This window comes from Melopsittacus undulatus, chromosome W (genome assembly GCF_012275295.1).
Source record: "Melopsittacus undulatus isolate bMelUnd1 chromosome W, bMelUnd1.mat.Z, whole genome shotgun sequence".
Classification (NCBI taxonomy): Eukaryota; Metazoa; Chordata; class Aves; order Psittaciformes; family Psittaculidae; genus Melopsittacus; species Melopsittacus undulatus.
The window spans coordinates 3,573,196-3,586,144 of NC_047558.1; positions in this window are offsets into that span (position 1 = coordinate 3,573,196).

Below are 12,949 nucleotides of genomic sequence, written 5' to 3' on the forward strand. Positions count from 1 at the left end.
CATCGCCAGCCCTGGAGAACAATACACAGAATGAAAGTGCACTACAGCTGTGAATAAACACACAGTGTCATGCACAGGGAACACGTGCTGAGCCCCTTCTTCTGGGAGCCTGGCAACTCACTGGGGTGAATCAACTGCCCAGAGTCTCTTGGTGGTCCTCCTATATTGTCACCTAATCCTAGACAAGACTTGAGCTGGACCATGCTTAACTTCTTGGTCAGAGTAAACACGACTTAGCAAGAACTAAAAACATTTGTTTTATCAGCACTGTTCCCAGGCCAAAAGTCAAAAACACAGCACTACACCAGTTACTAAGAAGGAGAAAAATGACTGGTACTGCTGAACCCAGGAGAACCACTATATTTTTACAGACAGCATTTGGTTCCCAGCAGTTTGAGGATATTTAGGAGCTAAGGTTGTTCACTTACATGGGAATATGCTTTGCCACCTCATATATCAGGCAAGTAAGTATTCTAGTATGCAAAACAGGAAAGTACCCAAAGAATGCCAGGTACAGGACTAACCTACAATTTATTGCTTTTCAAAATTAATACAAACTTACTTGACACCTATTTGACAGAAATCCCCCCTTGTTTTTCATTTTACTTGTAGTGTAGGCTAATGTTTTCTCTTATCTGCACTGAATTCTCAACCTAATGCAGTAACATCTTCCTAGAGAGGTTAACACATTTAACTGGCTGTTTAGAGCAAAGATGTGTGTGTCTGACATAGAAAAAACTCCTCTTCATCATGCAGTTGATTTTCTCCAGGGTTAAACTAGTGGAAGAAAAAGCAGTTGCCATGTAAAGCACCTTTTAGCCTTTCCCCACATTACTACTGCCCTAGAAATCAGAATATACTTTAAACATTTCAGTGTGATTCACTCAGGTATAAGACCAAATTAAATGTATGTTATAAACAATAATTAGAATTCTAGCATGACCTCATCATGTTCTGTAGGTTTTAATACTGTTACATAGGAAGGTCAGCATAATATGAAGGTCCTGATCCAATTCGTTGTCTAGAGAATGTAAGCCCTAACTAGATATTTAATAAAGTATTATATCTGAACACAATAAGTGTAGCAGCTTCTTAGAGCTGCAAAAGACTTTTTAAGTATTTTGACATTAAAAAAAATCAAAATAAAAGGTTTTTAAAGTTCTAAATAATTTTAGAAACTTCAAATGCCTTATAGGGCAGTTACTGAAATGAAACAGAAGAACCTGGAAGACAGATTTCCTGCAGTTTCACCCTGTATCTCCAACCCCTTTAAACGAGCCAGGTTACAAACATATGACTTCTTTATAATTATTTTAGCAGTCTCTCACTGTTCTCATGTATGTGACTGCAATCAGTTGTTAACAATTCCAGAAGTCATGCACCAGGATCTAATCACCTTATATTCTTTTGGCTATGCAGTAATGTAACTGCACTCTTCTTTGGAGCATGCTGTCATTTCTCCATGATGCCATCATCTCCAGAATATGATGTTAGTTGTTAGTCTGCAATACAGAAAGTTTCTGTTAGCCAATATCATGAACATGATACCTAAGTCACTGACACAGGAAGACAGAAAAAGGCATCACAAAAGTAGATTCTAGATGAATTGGTTGACAAGAAACTGAAAAATCTCCTTCCTGAGCCCAGCTCTACCCAGCCACCCAAGTCACCACTGAGCTACTATCTGGGAAGATATGCTTAATTTGGCAAGTTATGTCAAGTGTACAGTGCTGTAGAAAGGTTAGAGAACATACAGAGGTTTTGCTGCAGTTGTGGTATTTGCTGTATTTTGGATAGCCTGAGAAAAATATTTCCCTTCTCCTACAAGATCATTCCAGTTTCAGTGTTTTGGGGTTTAATATATGTAAGCCTGAGTCTTTATAACTTCTACTAATACATTTTAGCAGAACAGGTATAGTGATATAGTGCTTTAAAATGAAATACAAAATCCTGCAGCACTTTTCTAGTAGACAAAACGACTGCTAGTGTAGCCATTATAACCACCGATTAAATTAGTTTTTGTTCACTAGATCTCTCTGATACCTAAAGGGAGCCTACAGGAAATCTGGAGAGGAACTTTTTAGAAGGGCGTGTAATGATGGGACAAGGGGGAATGGTTTTAAACTCAAATAGGGTAGATTTAGATTAGACACTAGGAAGAAGTTCTTCCCTGTGAGGGTGGAAAGGCACTGGCACAGGTTGCCCAGAGAAGCTGTGGCTGCCCCATCCCCCATTCCCTGGTGTTCAAGGCCAGGTTAGACGGGGATTTGAGCAACCTGGTCTAGTGGAAGGTGTCCCTGCCCATGGCAGGGAGGTCTAGTGAAAGGTAATCCTCTTTTAGGAAAGCATAATTCTTTTAGTAAAGCAATTACACACTATTCACTTGAAATCATTCAAGGGTATTACTGACAGAAGTATTGATCTAGACTAGTAGGGCTGTAAACCTTAAGCTGAAGTGAAGCCAGTGTTTTAAATTTTCCTCCATTTAATTTCTGCTATTTTAACAACAATTCTCCTTAAGGGAAAGATATCATCTGCATATTTGCAAATTGTTATATTTATTAAAATCATAGAATAGTTAGGGTTGGAAAGGAACTTAAGATTATCCAGTTTCAACCCCCCTGCAATGGGCAGGGACACCTGACAATAAACCATGTCATCCAAAGCTTCGTCTAACCTGGCCTTGTACACTGCCAGGGATGGAGCACTCACAACTTCCTTGGGCAACGCATTCATTCCCCCTTATCCTATCATTATAGTCCCTAATGAACAGTCCATCCCCAGCATCCCTGTAGGCCCCCTTCAGATACTGGAAGGCTGCTATGAGGTCTCCACGGAGCCTTCTCTTCTCCAGGCTGAACAGCCCCAACTTTCTCAGCCTGTCTTCATAGGGGAGGCGCTCCAGTCCCCTGATCATCCTCATGGCCTTCCTCTGGACTTGTTCCAACAGTTCCATATCCTTTTTATGTTGAGGACACCAGAACTGCACACAATACTCCGAGTGAGGTCTCACGAGAGCAGAGTAGAGGGGCAGGATCACCTCCTTTGACCTGCTGGTCACGCTTCTTTTGATGCAGCCCAGAATACAGCTTTCTGGACTGTAAGCGCACACTGCTGGCTCATGTTCATTTTCTCATTGACCAACACCCCCAAGTCCTTCTCCGCAGGACTACCATGAATTTCCTTTTTGCCCAACCTGTAGCTGTGCCTGGGATCGCTCCCACCCAGGTGTAGGACCTTTAACATGCCATGCTTAAACTTCATGAGGTTGGCATCAGCCCACCTCGCAAGCGTGTCAAGGTCCCTCTGGATGGCATTCCTTCCCTCTAGCATATCAACCGAACCACACATCTTGGTGTCATCAGCAAAATTGCTGAGGGTGCACTCAATCCCACTGTCCATGTCACTGACAATGATGTTAAATAAGACCGGTCCAAACACCAGTCCCTGAGGGACACCACTCGTTACTTGTCTCCAGCTGGATATTGAGCCGTTGACCACAACTCTTTGTGTGCGGCCATCCAGCCAGTTCTTTATCCACTGAGTGGTCCACCTATCAAATTGATGTCTCTCCAATTTAGAGACAAGGATGTCGTGTGGGACACTGTCAAACGCTTTGCACAAGTCCAGGTAGATGACATCAACTGCTCCACCCCTGTTCATCACTTCTGTAGCCCCGTCATAGAAGGCCACCAAATTGGTTAGGCAGGATTTCCCCCTAGTGAAGCCATGCTGGCTGTCACCAAGCACCTTGTTGTTTTTCATGTGCCCTATCATGCCTTCCAAGAGAATCTGGTCCCAGATTTTGCCAGGCACAGAGTTGAGACTGACTGGTCTGTAACGCTGAGCTTGATGACCACAGAGCAGATACTCTCCTTTACTTGTGTTTCTGCAAACATCAACAGATCCCCCAGGCATTTCTTCTCACTTGATGCCTGCAGAGTCACTGTAAGGCCAAACACTGAAAGAGAGAGTCAGGAGGCAAGAGTTGTCAGTCCCCAGAAGGACCCATCAGAGAAGTGTGAGAAGAAGGATAAGTATCCAGTAACTTTGACCCTTGCCTTTTTCAAATAGCAACTTGGAAGAATATACCTAAGAATGTAATATAAAAAAAAACAAAAAATAAAAACCATAAAAACCAAATCGTGAGCCGCAACTGAATAAACATAGCATATAACACAATTTTCTCTATTATATAAACAGGTGCTAGTTGTGTAAGGTAAAATCATCACACATGGAATGTCAATAACATCATAGCAAAGCAGTGGAAATGTTTGACATGCATTGGAAACAACAATCTGGTTATTCCTGCAAAGATGTTTGGACATTAGAACCCCATTCCTCTTACCTGATCTCTGTGATGTACCAGACGAAGCTAGACGATACAGCTGCAGCCCATTATCTGCACACATGAAAGACTCTATCTATCTCAAAGAGAAAAATAATAGAAAATCTAGATGAGGATTTCTTCTGGAATGCAGTTCCACAGTTCTGGAGCTGGAACAGGCATTTTTCTGATTCAGTCAGGCAGGAGAAACTTCCAAAAGTGCAATTAGTTCTCAAAAAGTCCCTATTCAGAAAAGCAAAACAAAAATACAGATGCACATTAGGATTTATTTATCAAATCAAACCAATGCAGCTGGATCACAAAAGAGGTCAAAATTTTTTACATCTTGAAATCTAACTGAATTTTGAAACTGAACACAAAAATCAGGAAAATCTGTTTTGCATTTTTTTCAATCAGTCCTAAGAAGCTGGGTGACACTTTACAGAAGAAAACAGCCTCACATACCTATTTTTTACTGAGAGTGAAGTAGAAGGCCTGTAATAGGAACCGTCAGCTTAATTAAAGTGGTCCCTGCCTGTGATGAGATGTGAAAGTCTGAAAATTATTACTGTGACCCCAGTCATCAGAAATTCATCTTTCATGTGACATATAGTGCAAAAGAATAAGTGCCTGGGAAGAAGGCTGAGGCTTGTAGCATCAGACCATTACCTAACTTCTTAATTAATCTTTTTCCAAAGTGCCTTGTACCCATCTTCTAGATCCCTGCACAAATAAAATGACCAACATGACATATTTTTTCAACCCTCTCATAAACAAGTGAGAGATTTCTGAATGCAAATGCTCTACTTCCTAGGCTAGCACTGGAGTGTGGATCTCAATCTGAGTTTCATGGCATGCCCTCCTGCTTTTGAAGCCCCAGGCCCTGGCATCACAGCATTATCTCTGCATCACAGGTTTCAGTTGAATGGTTCAGTTCAAGATATCCTTGAAGTATGAAAAGAGTTGAAAAACATGAAGCAAGAAGGGAATAGTGATGCAGAAAGCATAATGCAGAGAGGAACACATCTGCATATTTTCCTAGAATAGCTTTGAAGTGTGACTCAGTCTCTTGAGTGCAAGGTGGCAGGAGCATAGCAGCTCTGCTGTCTTATCTACCATCATATCAGTGACAACCCCCTTTCTATCCAGTGAGAGCTACAACAAACAAGTGCTACAAGTCCTGCTTCCTTCCTAGGAACTTGCTTTTAGCAATTTCTCTGACAATCACCTCAGACCCTGCTTTTCTACTTTTAGCTGCTTTTAACACCATCTCTAATATGTGTTTGCCAAAATCATAGAATCAACTAGGTTGGAAAAGATCTTTAAGATCATCAAGTCCAACGGTCACCCCAGGACTGCCAAGTCCACTACTAAACCATGTCACTAAATGTTAAACTACTCTTTGCCCTACATGAAATCTCATGTGCTCAGCTCCTTTCATTTTCATGATGATGAAAAACAAGCCTGAGCCCTCAGAGCCACATAAAGACCTTGCAACCCTTAGAAAGCAATAGTGCATTTCTAGCTGTAGTGATTGCTTGGAAAAGCTTAAAAACATGGCCTGAAAGCAGGAAGGCAGACAGAAAGGCAAAATTATTAGTGTTACTTTAATGAACCAAATGACTTGGAGTCTGAGGAGCACAGTTCATGGTCGGCGAGTGCTGTAGGTTGGCTTGGTTCCGCCTTGGGTGCCTGCCCTGGTGAGGATGGCTGGGTTCGGACCATCTCTTGTGATCCATCAAGGATCTCCACATCACCCACAGGACAGAGGGGTGCTCCTGGCCACTGCACCAAGTTTTGTCAGCTCTCAGCACAAGGAAGCTGGCTGGGAGTGAGTGGCTGCAGTCCAAACAGGAACAGGAAGCGCTATGCTTGGGCAAGACACCCAATGCTGTGAGCAGGCAGCACAACAAAGCCTCTGCCACGGCACCCCTGCCAGTACCTGCGAGAAGGGGCACAGCTCTTGTACCTCTTGGAGCAGAGCCCTTCATCCTCTGCACTGGCTACACGCCAGAGGGAGGACCAGAGGAGGAGATGCCAAAAATAACAGCAGGGAGATAGGCCCTTTTCTTGCCCATGAGGTGAGAGCCGGGATGCTGCGCTATCCTTGATGGGAGAGCACAGGTGAATAGCCCTGTCCTTTTCCTCCAGCACCCATACCCACCAGTTACTTAAACACCCCACCTTCCCTGAAGGGTCCCAGCACTGACCCTTCCATGCTGCAGCCACCCAGCTCATGGGGGAACCTGTCCTGCCCCAGCCACACATTCCCCATGCAGACATGTTGCTGCATCCCAACACCCAAGCCCTGCTGAGCCCAGCCACTCTCCTTCCTGGAATCTTTCCTTCCCAAGTGGGAAACAGGGTGAAACTCCAAGTGCTTGTCAAGCACTTGGACTTCACCCCATGGGTTGCTCCCTGAAAGCCTTCACTCAGCAAGGGTTAGAGGAAGAGAAACTCGGGTCTCAGCCACCCTTTCCTTTTTTTACTGTCTCAATACACAGGGAACAGATTAGCTTTAAGGAGAAAAAGCTTGTGGGATGGGTGATGGTCTCTGTATCAACTCACCCTGCGCTTCCCACCTGGCTCTGGGAGCTGCTTCAGTCTTGGTTTTTTGTAGGGGAAGGTTGTGATGTCTGGGCTCATTTAACCCATTAACCCTTAAATGCATGGACTCACTTGCTTCTTAAACTGCCAGCAAGCAAACACCTGGTTCCCAGTGGTGGTTTATACCCAGCCAGTAACTCCGAACCACACAGACACTTGCTCACTCCACCCCATTCTTCCCCCCCCCCCCCCCCCGCACTCCCAGAGGGATGGGGAGGAGAATCAAAAGAATGCAAATCCCATGGGTTGAGATAAGAACAGTCCAGTAACTAAGGCGTAACATAAAACCACTCCTGCTACCACCAATAATAATAATGATAAAGGAAATAACAAGGGGAGAGAATATAAAACTAAAAGGGGAAAAGGAAAAGAAAACAATAAACAGCAAAGATGCACAATACAATTGCTCACCACCCACTGATTGATACCCAGCTCGACCCAAGCAGTGATCTGGACCTTCCAGATAACTCCCCCCAGTTTATATACTGGGCATAATGTGCTCTGGATAGTTTGAGTCAAGTGTCCTGTCTCTGCTTCCTTCTGGCTTCCTGTGCCTCTCCTCACTGACAGAGCATGGGATTCAGAAAATCCTTGGTCAGACTAAACATTACTAAGCAGCAACTAAAAACATCAGTGTTATCAGTGCTGTTCCCAGGCTGAAAGTCAAAAACACAGCACTGCACCGGCTACTAAGGAGGAAAAATGACTGCTGCTGCTGAACCCAGGACAGACTGAAAAAATTCCTTGATTGGAGTAAGCATTACCTAGCAACAACTAAAAACATCGATATGTTATCAGCACTGTTCTCAGACAGATGCTGAAAAGACAGCATTGCACCAGCTACTAAGGAGGAGAAAAATAACTGCTACAGCTGAACACAGGACATTCCCAGAAGCACTGGCAGTATCAGGAGAGCTGGTGCTGAAGGGACTGGTGGGTCCTGCCTGCCCCTCTCCCTGCAAACCATAGCACCCAGGAGACCCAGCCTGGATCAGTCAGTCTCACCTCTGTGCCTGGCAAAACCTGGGACCAGATTCTCTTGGAAGGCATGATAGGGCACATGAAAAACAACAAGGTGCTTGGTGACAGCCAGCATGGCTTCACTAGGGGGCAATCCTGCCTGACCACTTTGGTGGCCTTCTATGACGGGGCTACAAAAGTGATGAACAGGGGTGGAGCAGTGGACGTCATCTACCTGGACTTGTGCAAAGCATTCGACACTGTCCCACATGACATCCTTGTCTCTAAATTGGTGTCATCAATTTGATAGGTGGACCACTCAGTGGATAAAGAACTGGCTGGATGGTCGCACTCAAAGAGTTGTGGTCAACAGTTCAGTGTCCGTCTGGAGACCAGTAATGAGTGGTGTCCCTCAGGGATCGGTGTTGGCACCGGTCTTGTTTAATATCTTTGTCGCTGACATGGACAATGGGATTGAGTGTGCCCTCAGCAAGTTTGCCGATGACACCAAGCTGTGTGGTTCTGTTGATACGTGTCATGGTTTAAAACCAAGTCCGCACAGCTCGTTCACTCACTCCCGCCCTTGCTCCCCCAACTCCCAGAGAGTTAGGAAGGAGAATCCAAAGAATGTAGCTACCACGGGTTGAGATAAGAATGGTTTAATAGCTAAGCATAACACAAATCACTACTGTTACTACTACTACAAATAATAATGATAAAGCAAATAACAAGTGAAGAGAATACAACATCTCACTAGCCACCGACCCATAACTCACTCCACCCTGCCCGACTGAGCACCGACCAATACCTTCTCCAACCCCCCAGAGTCTCCAGCCCTTCCGGGTTTCTCCCGGTTACATCCTGGGTATGGAATACCTCTTTGGCAAGCCTAGGTCAGGTGTCCTACCTCTCCTTTCTCCTAGCTTCCCCTCCTCCCTGGCAGAGCATGAGGCTCAGAAGAGGCCTTAGACAAACCAAACATTTGAGCAGTAACTCAAAACATACTTGCTATCAGCACCCGTTCTCAGCCCAAAAGTCAAAACACAGTACTGCACCAGCTACCAAGAAGGAGAAAAAATGGCTGCTACTGCTCAAACCAGGACAATACGCTATGGGCAGGGACACCTTACACTAAACCATATCACCCAAGGCTTCGTCCAACCTGGTCTTGAAGACTGCCAGGGATAGAGCATTCACAACCTCCCTATGCAACCTATTCCAGTGCCTCACCACCCTGACAGGAAAGAATTTCTTCCTTATATCCAGTCTAAACCTCCCCTGCTTAAGTTTTAGCCCATTACCCCTTGTCCTATCACTACAGACCCTAATGAAGAGTCCATGCCCAGTTTCCTTATAGGCCCCCTTCAAATACTGGTAGGCTGCTATGAGGTCTCCACACAGCCTTCTCTTCTCCAGGCTGAGCAGTCCCCTGATTGTCCTCGTGGCCCCCCTCTGGACCTACTCCAACAGTTCCATTTCCTTTTTATGTTGAGAACACCAGAACTGCACACAGTACTCCAAGTGCAGTCTCACAGGAGAAGAGTAGAGGGGCAAGATCACTTCCTTTTGACCTGCTGGTCACTCTTCTTTTGATGCAGCCCGGAATTCGCTTGGCTTTCTGGGCTGCGGGCACACACTGCTGCCTCATGTTCATCTTCTCCTTGACCAACACCCCCAAGTCCTTCTCCACAGGGCTGCTCTGAATTTCTTTTTTGCCCAGCCTGTAGCTGTGCCTGGGATTGCTCAGACCCAGGTGCAGGACCTTGCACTTGTCACGGTTAAACTTCATGAGGTTGGCATCAGCACACGTCACAAGTGTGTCAAGGTCCCTCTGGATGGCATTCCTTCCCTCCAGCATATCAACCGAACCACATAGCTTGGTGTCATCAGCAAACTTGCTGAGGGTGCACTCAACGCTATTGCCCATATCACCGACAAAGATGTTGAAGAAAACCAGTTCCAATAATGATCCCTGAGGGACACCACTTGTTACTGGTCTCCAGCTGGACATTGAGCCGTTGACCACAACTCTTTGTGTGCGGCCATCCAGCCAGTTCTTTATCCACTGAGTGGTCCACCTATCAAATTGATGTCTCTCCAATTTAGAGACAAGGATGTTGTGTGGAACACTGTCAAACGCTTTGCACAAGTCCAGGTAGATGACATCAACTGCTCCACCCCTGTTCATCACTTCTGTAGCCCCGTCATAGAAGGCCACCAAATGGGTTAGGCAGGATTTCCCCCTAGTGAAGCCATGCTGGCTGTCACCAAGCACCTTGTTGTTTTTCATGTGCCCTATCATGCCTTCCAAGAGAATCTGGTCCCAGATTTTGCCAGGCACAGAGTTGAGACTGACTGGTCTGTAATTCCCTGGGTCATCCATTTTCCCCTTCTTGAAAATGGCTGGAAGGGGAAAACAAACTGCTGGCTCATGTTCATTTTCTCCTCGACCAACACCCCGAAGTCCTTCTCCACAGGGCTGCTCTGAAACTCTTCTTTGCCCAACCTGTAGCTGTGCCTGGGATTGCTCAGACCCAGGTGTAGGAGCTTGCACTTGTCACAGTTAAACTTCATAAGGTTGGCATCTGCCCACCTCACAAGCATGTCAAGGTCCTTCTGGATGGCATTCCTACCCTCCAGCATATCAACCGAACCACACAGGGTGGAGACAGTGTTCTTACAGGAGAATGGACATTTGGTACATGAACTTTGAATAACCTTGGGTGTGGAGACAGTGTTCTCACAGGAGAATGGACATTTGGTACATGAACTCTGAATAACCCCGAAAGATACAGCAAGGCCATGAGGGGCCCAAGGAAGCTTGAGTAAACGAGATAAAAAGAAGTGAGGATAATGAAGCAGATGGAGCAAGAAAGATAAGAAGAAGCAAGGCTATGAAGTAACCGCAACATTAGTATACGTGTAAGAGATAGTAACCAATCATTATATTAGTTTAGATGCGTGCTAACCTCATGCACAATGCAACTAATCAAAAAATGCATGATCGCCTGTAAAGGCAGTAGAATGATATAAATATGTGCTTGTCACACAATGAAGGGTCTTATGCTGGATTCACATTGGATCATGCTTAGTCCATTTCTCTTCCTTGAGATGGTGACCCCGACATGATACTTCGCAACAAAGAAGAGGCGAACTGAAAGAGGAGACTGGCTGGAGAGCTGAGTTGGCTGGACTGAAGTCAGTATAAAACAAAGGAAAACGTTGCAGCGGAGTCACCCGGCCAGGTGAGCAGTTGGTGCAGCTATGGGGCAGGCAGTGTCTGCAGAAGAAGTGGCCATAGTCAAGTTATTGTTAAAGATTCTTTCTATGAGAGGCATTAAGGTTGATGAAAGCCTTGTAAAGCACATATTGTTGTGGTGCAAGGACAGAGGGTATTCTCTGGAACCACAGACAGCATTTGATGTGGGGACTTGGGAAAGATTGGCGCGGAACTGTGGGATGCAGTTAGCAATGGGGATAAGAAAGCACGGCATCTCTGCACTGCATGGAAGGTTATTATTACTACTATTCATAAAATAAAAGCAGAATGAGCTGCAGCTGCCGGTGCTAGTGCTGCATTCATGGCCACACCCCTTGCATGTCCTACAGTACAGGTTTTCGAACCTCCGTTACCTGTCCCGAATTTGCCCATAGAGGAGACAGAAATTAACCATGTGGCAAGTGTTGTACCACAGATAAATATGCCCCTGCCATCACCACCTCATCCGATGAATGTAGACGAAATGGAGTAGCAACCATCTGTGATACCATTGACCGTCAACATGATAGATGCGCCACTGCCATCCTCTCATAATCCAGAAGTGGACGCGGATCTTTCTCCTTTGCCCCCATCACCGCCTGAATCTAGCACTCTGAACAAAAACCCATTTACGTTATGGGAGGCCCTCCACCAGATTGAGCAACATGAGAAATAAGTTATGAGGTGGGAAGTGCTGCGACAGGAACAGCTTAGACAAATAACACTCACCCAAAAGTAAGAAAGTAAACAAGAAGAAAAAGAAGCAAAGCAACTGATTGAAGCTGTGGCTCATGCATACGCCATGCAACCCAACAGGGGACAGAAGATGGCCACCAAACGGCAAGTCATCAGCCAAATGATCCATGGAGAACCAGTCATCCAACCGCAAGTATTGAATCTCGGGTTGGGAGGCACCTCATATGAGGACAACCTAAGAATGGCTACTCTGAAAGAAGGGGTTAATAACACTGACAGGGAGGATAATGCAGGGGCGAATAGGCCAGGGGCACAAAGATGAGAGGGCATTATTAGAAATGTGCTAATTGAGGGAGAAGTGGTCTCTGCTTTCTCAGTAGTTTTGGGACCCCCAACCCCAGGGGGATGGCGACCACAACAGTGGACGCCATTTCATTGGGAATTAATAAAAGAAGCCAGAAAATCAGTCAGAGACTATGGGTTTGATAATCTCTACTCACAATCAATAACTGATAATATTTTTACCACAAATATCATGACTCCTTATGACTCCATGCAGTTATGCAAATTTTTATTAACTGGAATCCAGTACATATTATGGAAAACCAATCGATCTGAGCTTTGTTCTGCTATTGCCATAGCAAACCTTATGCCACTGGAACTGGACAATTATTAGCACAGGGGACATTCTCTGATGTGCAGGTACAAGCTCGGCTTCACACAAACATCCTGCAGCAGTCTGCTACCGCTGCTAGAGCCATATTATGTCAAAACCCTGATGGTAGCAATCCTGTCCCACCATATGTAAAAATAGAGTGGCAGACAAATGAATCCTATATGCAATTTTTGGACCGAATAAGAGAAGCTATCAATAAAGCCCCCATGAATGAGGGGTCTAAGGAGGCTGTACTGTTATCATTAGCCGTTCAGAATGCCAACCCAACTTGTAAAAAAATTGTAATGGCACTGCCAAAATCCGCAACCATAGTAAACATGCTTGAAGCATGTGCCCATATAGGAACCCCCACTGAATCAGCAGCACTTATGGCCGATGCTTTTGCTGCCCCAGTAAAACCACTTTTCAAACAAGGGCAGGGAGA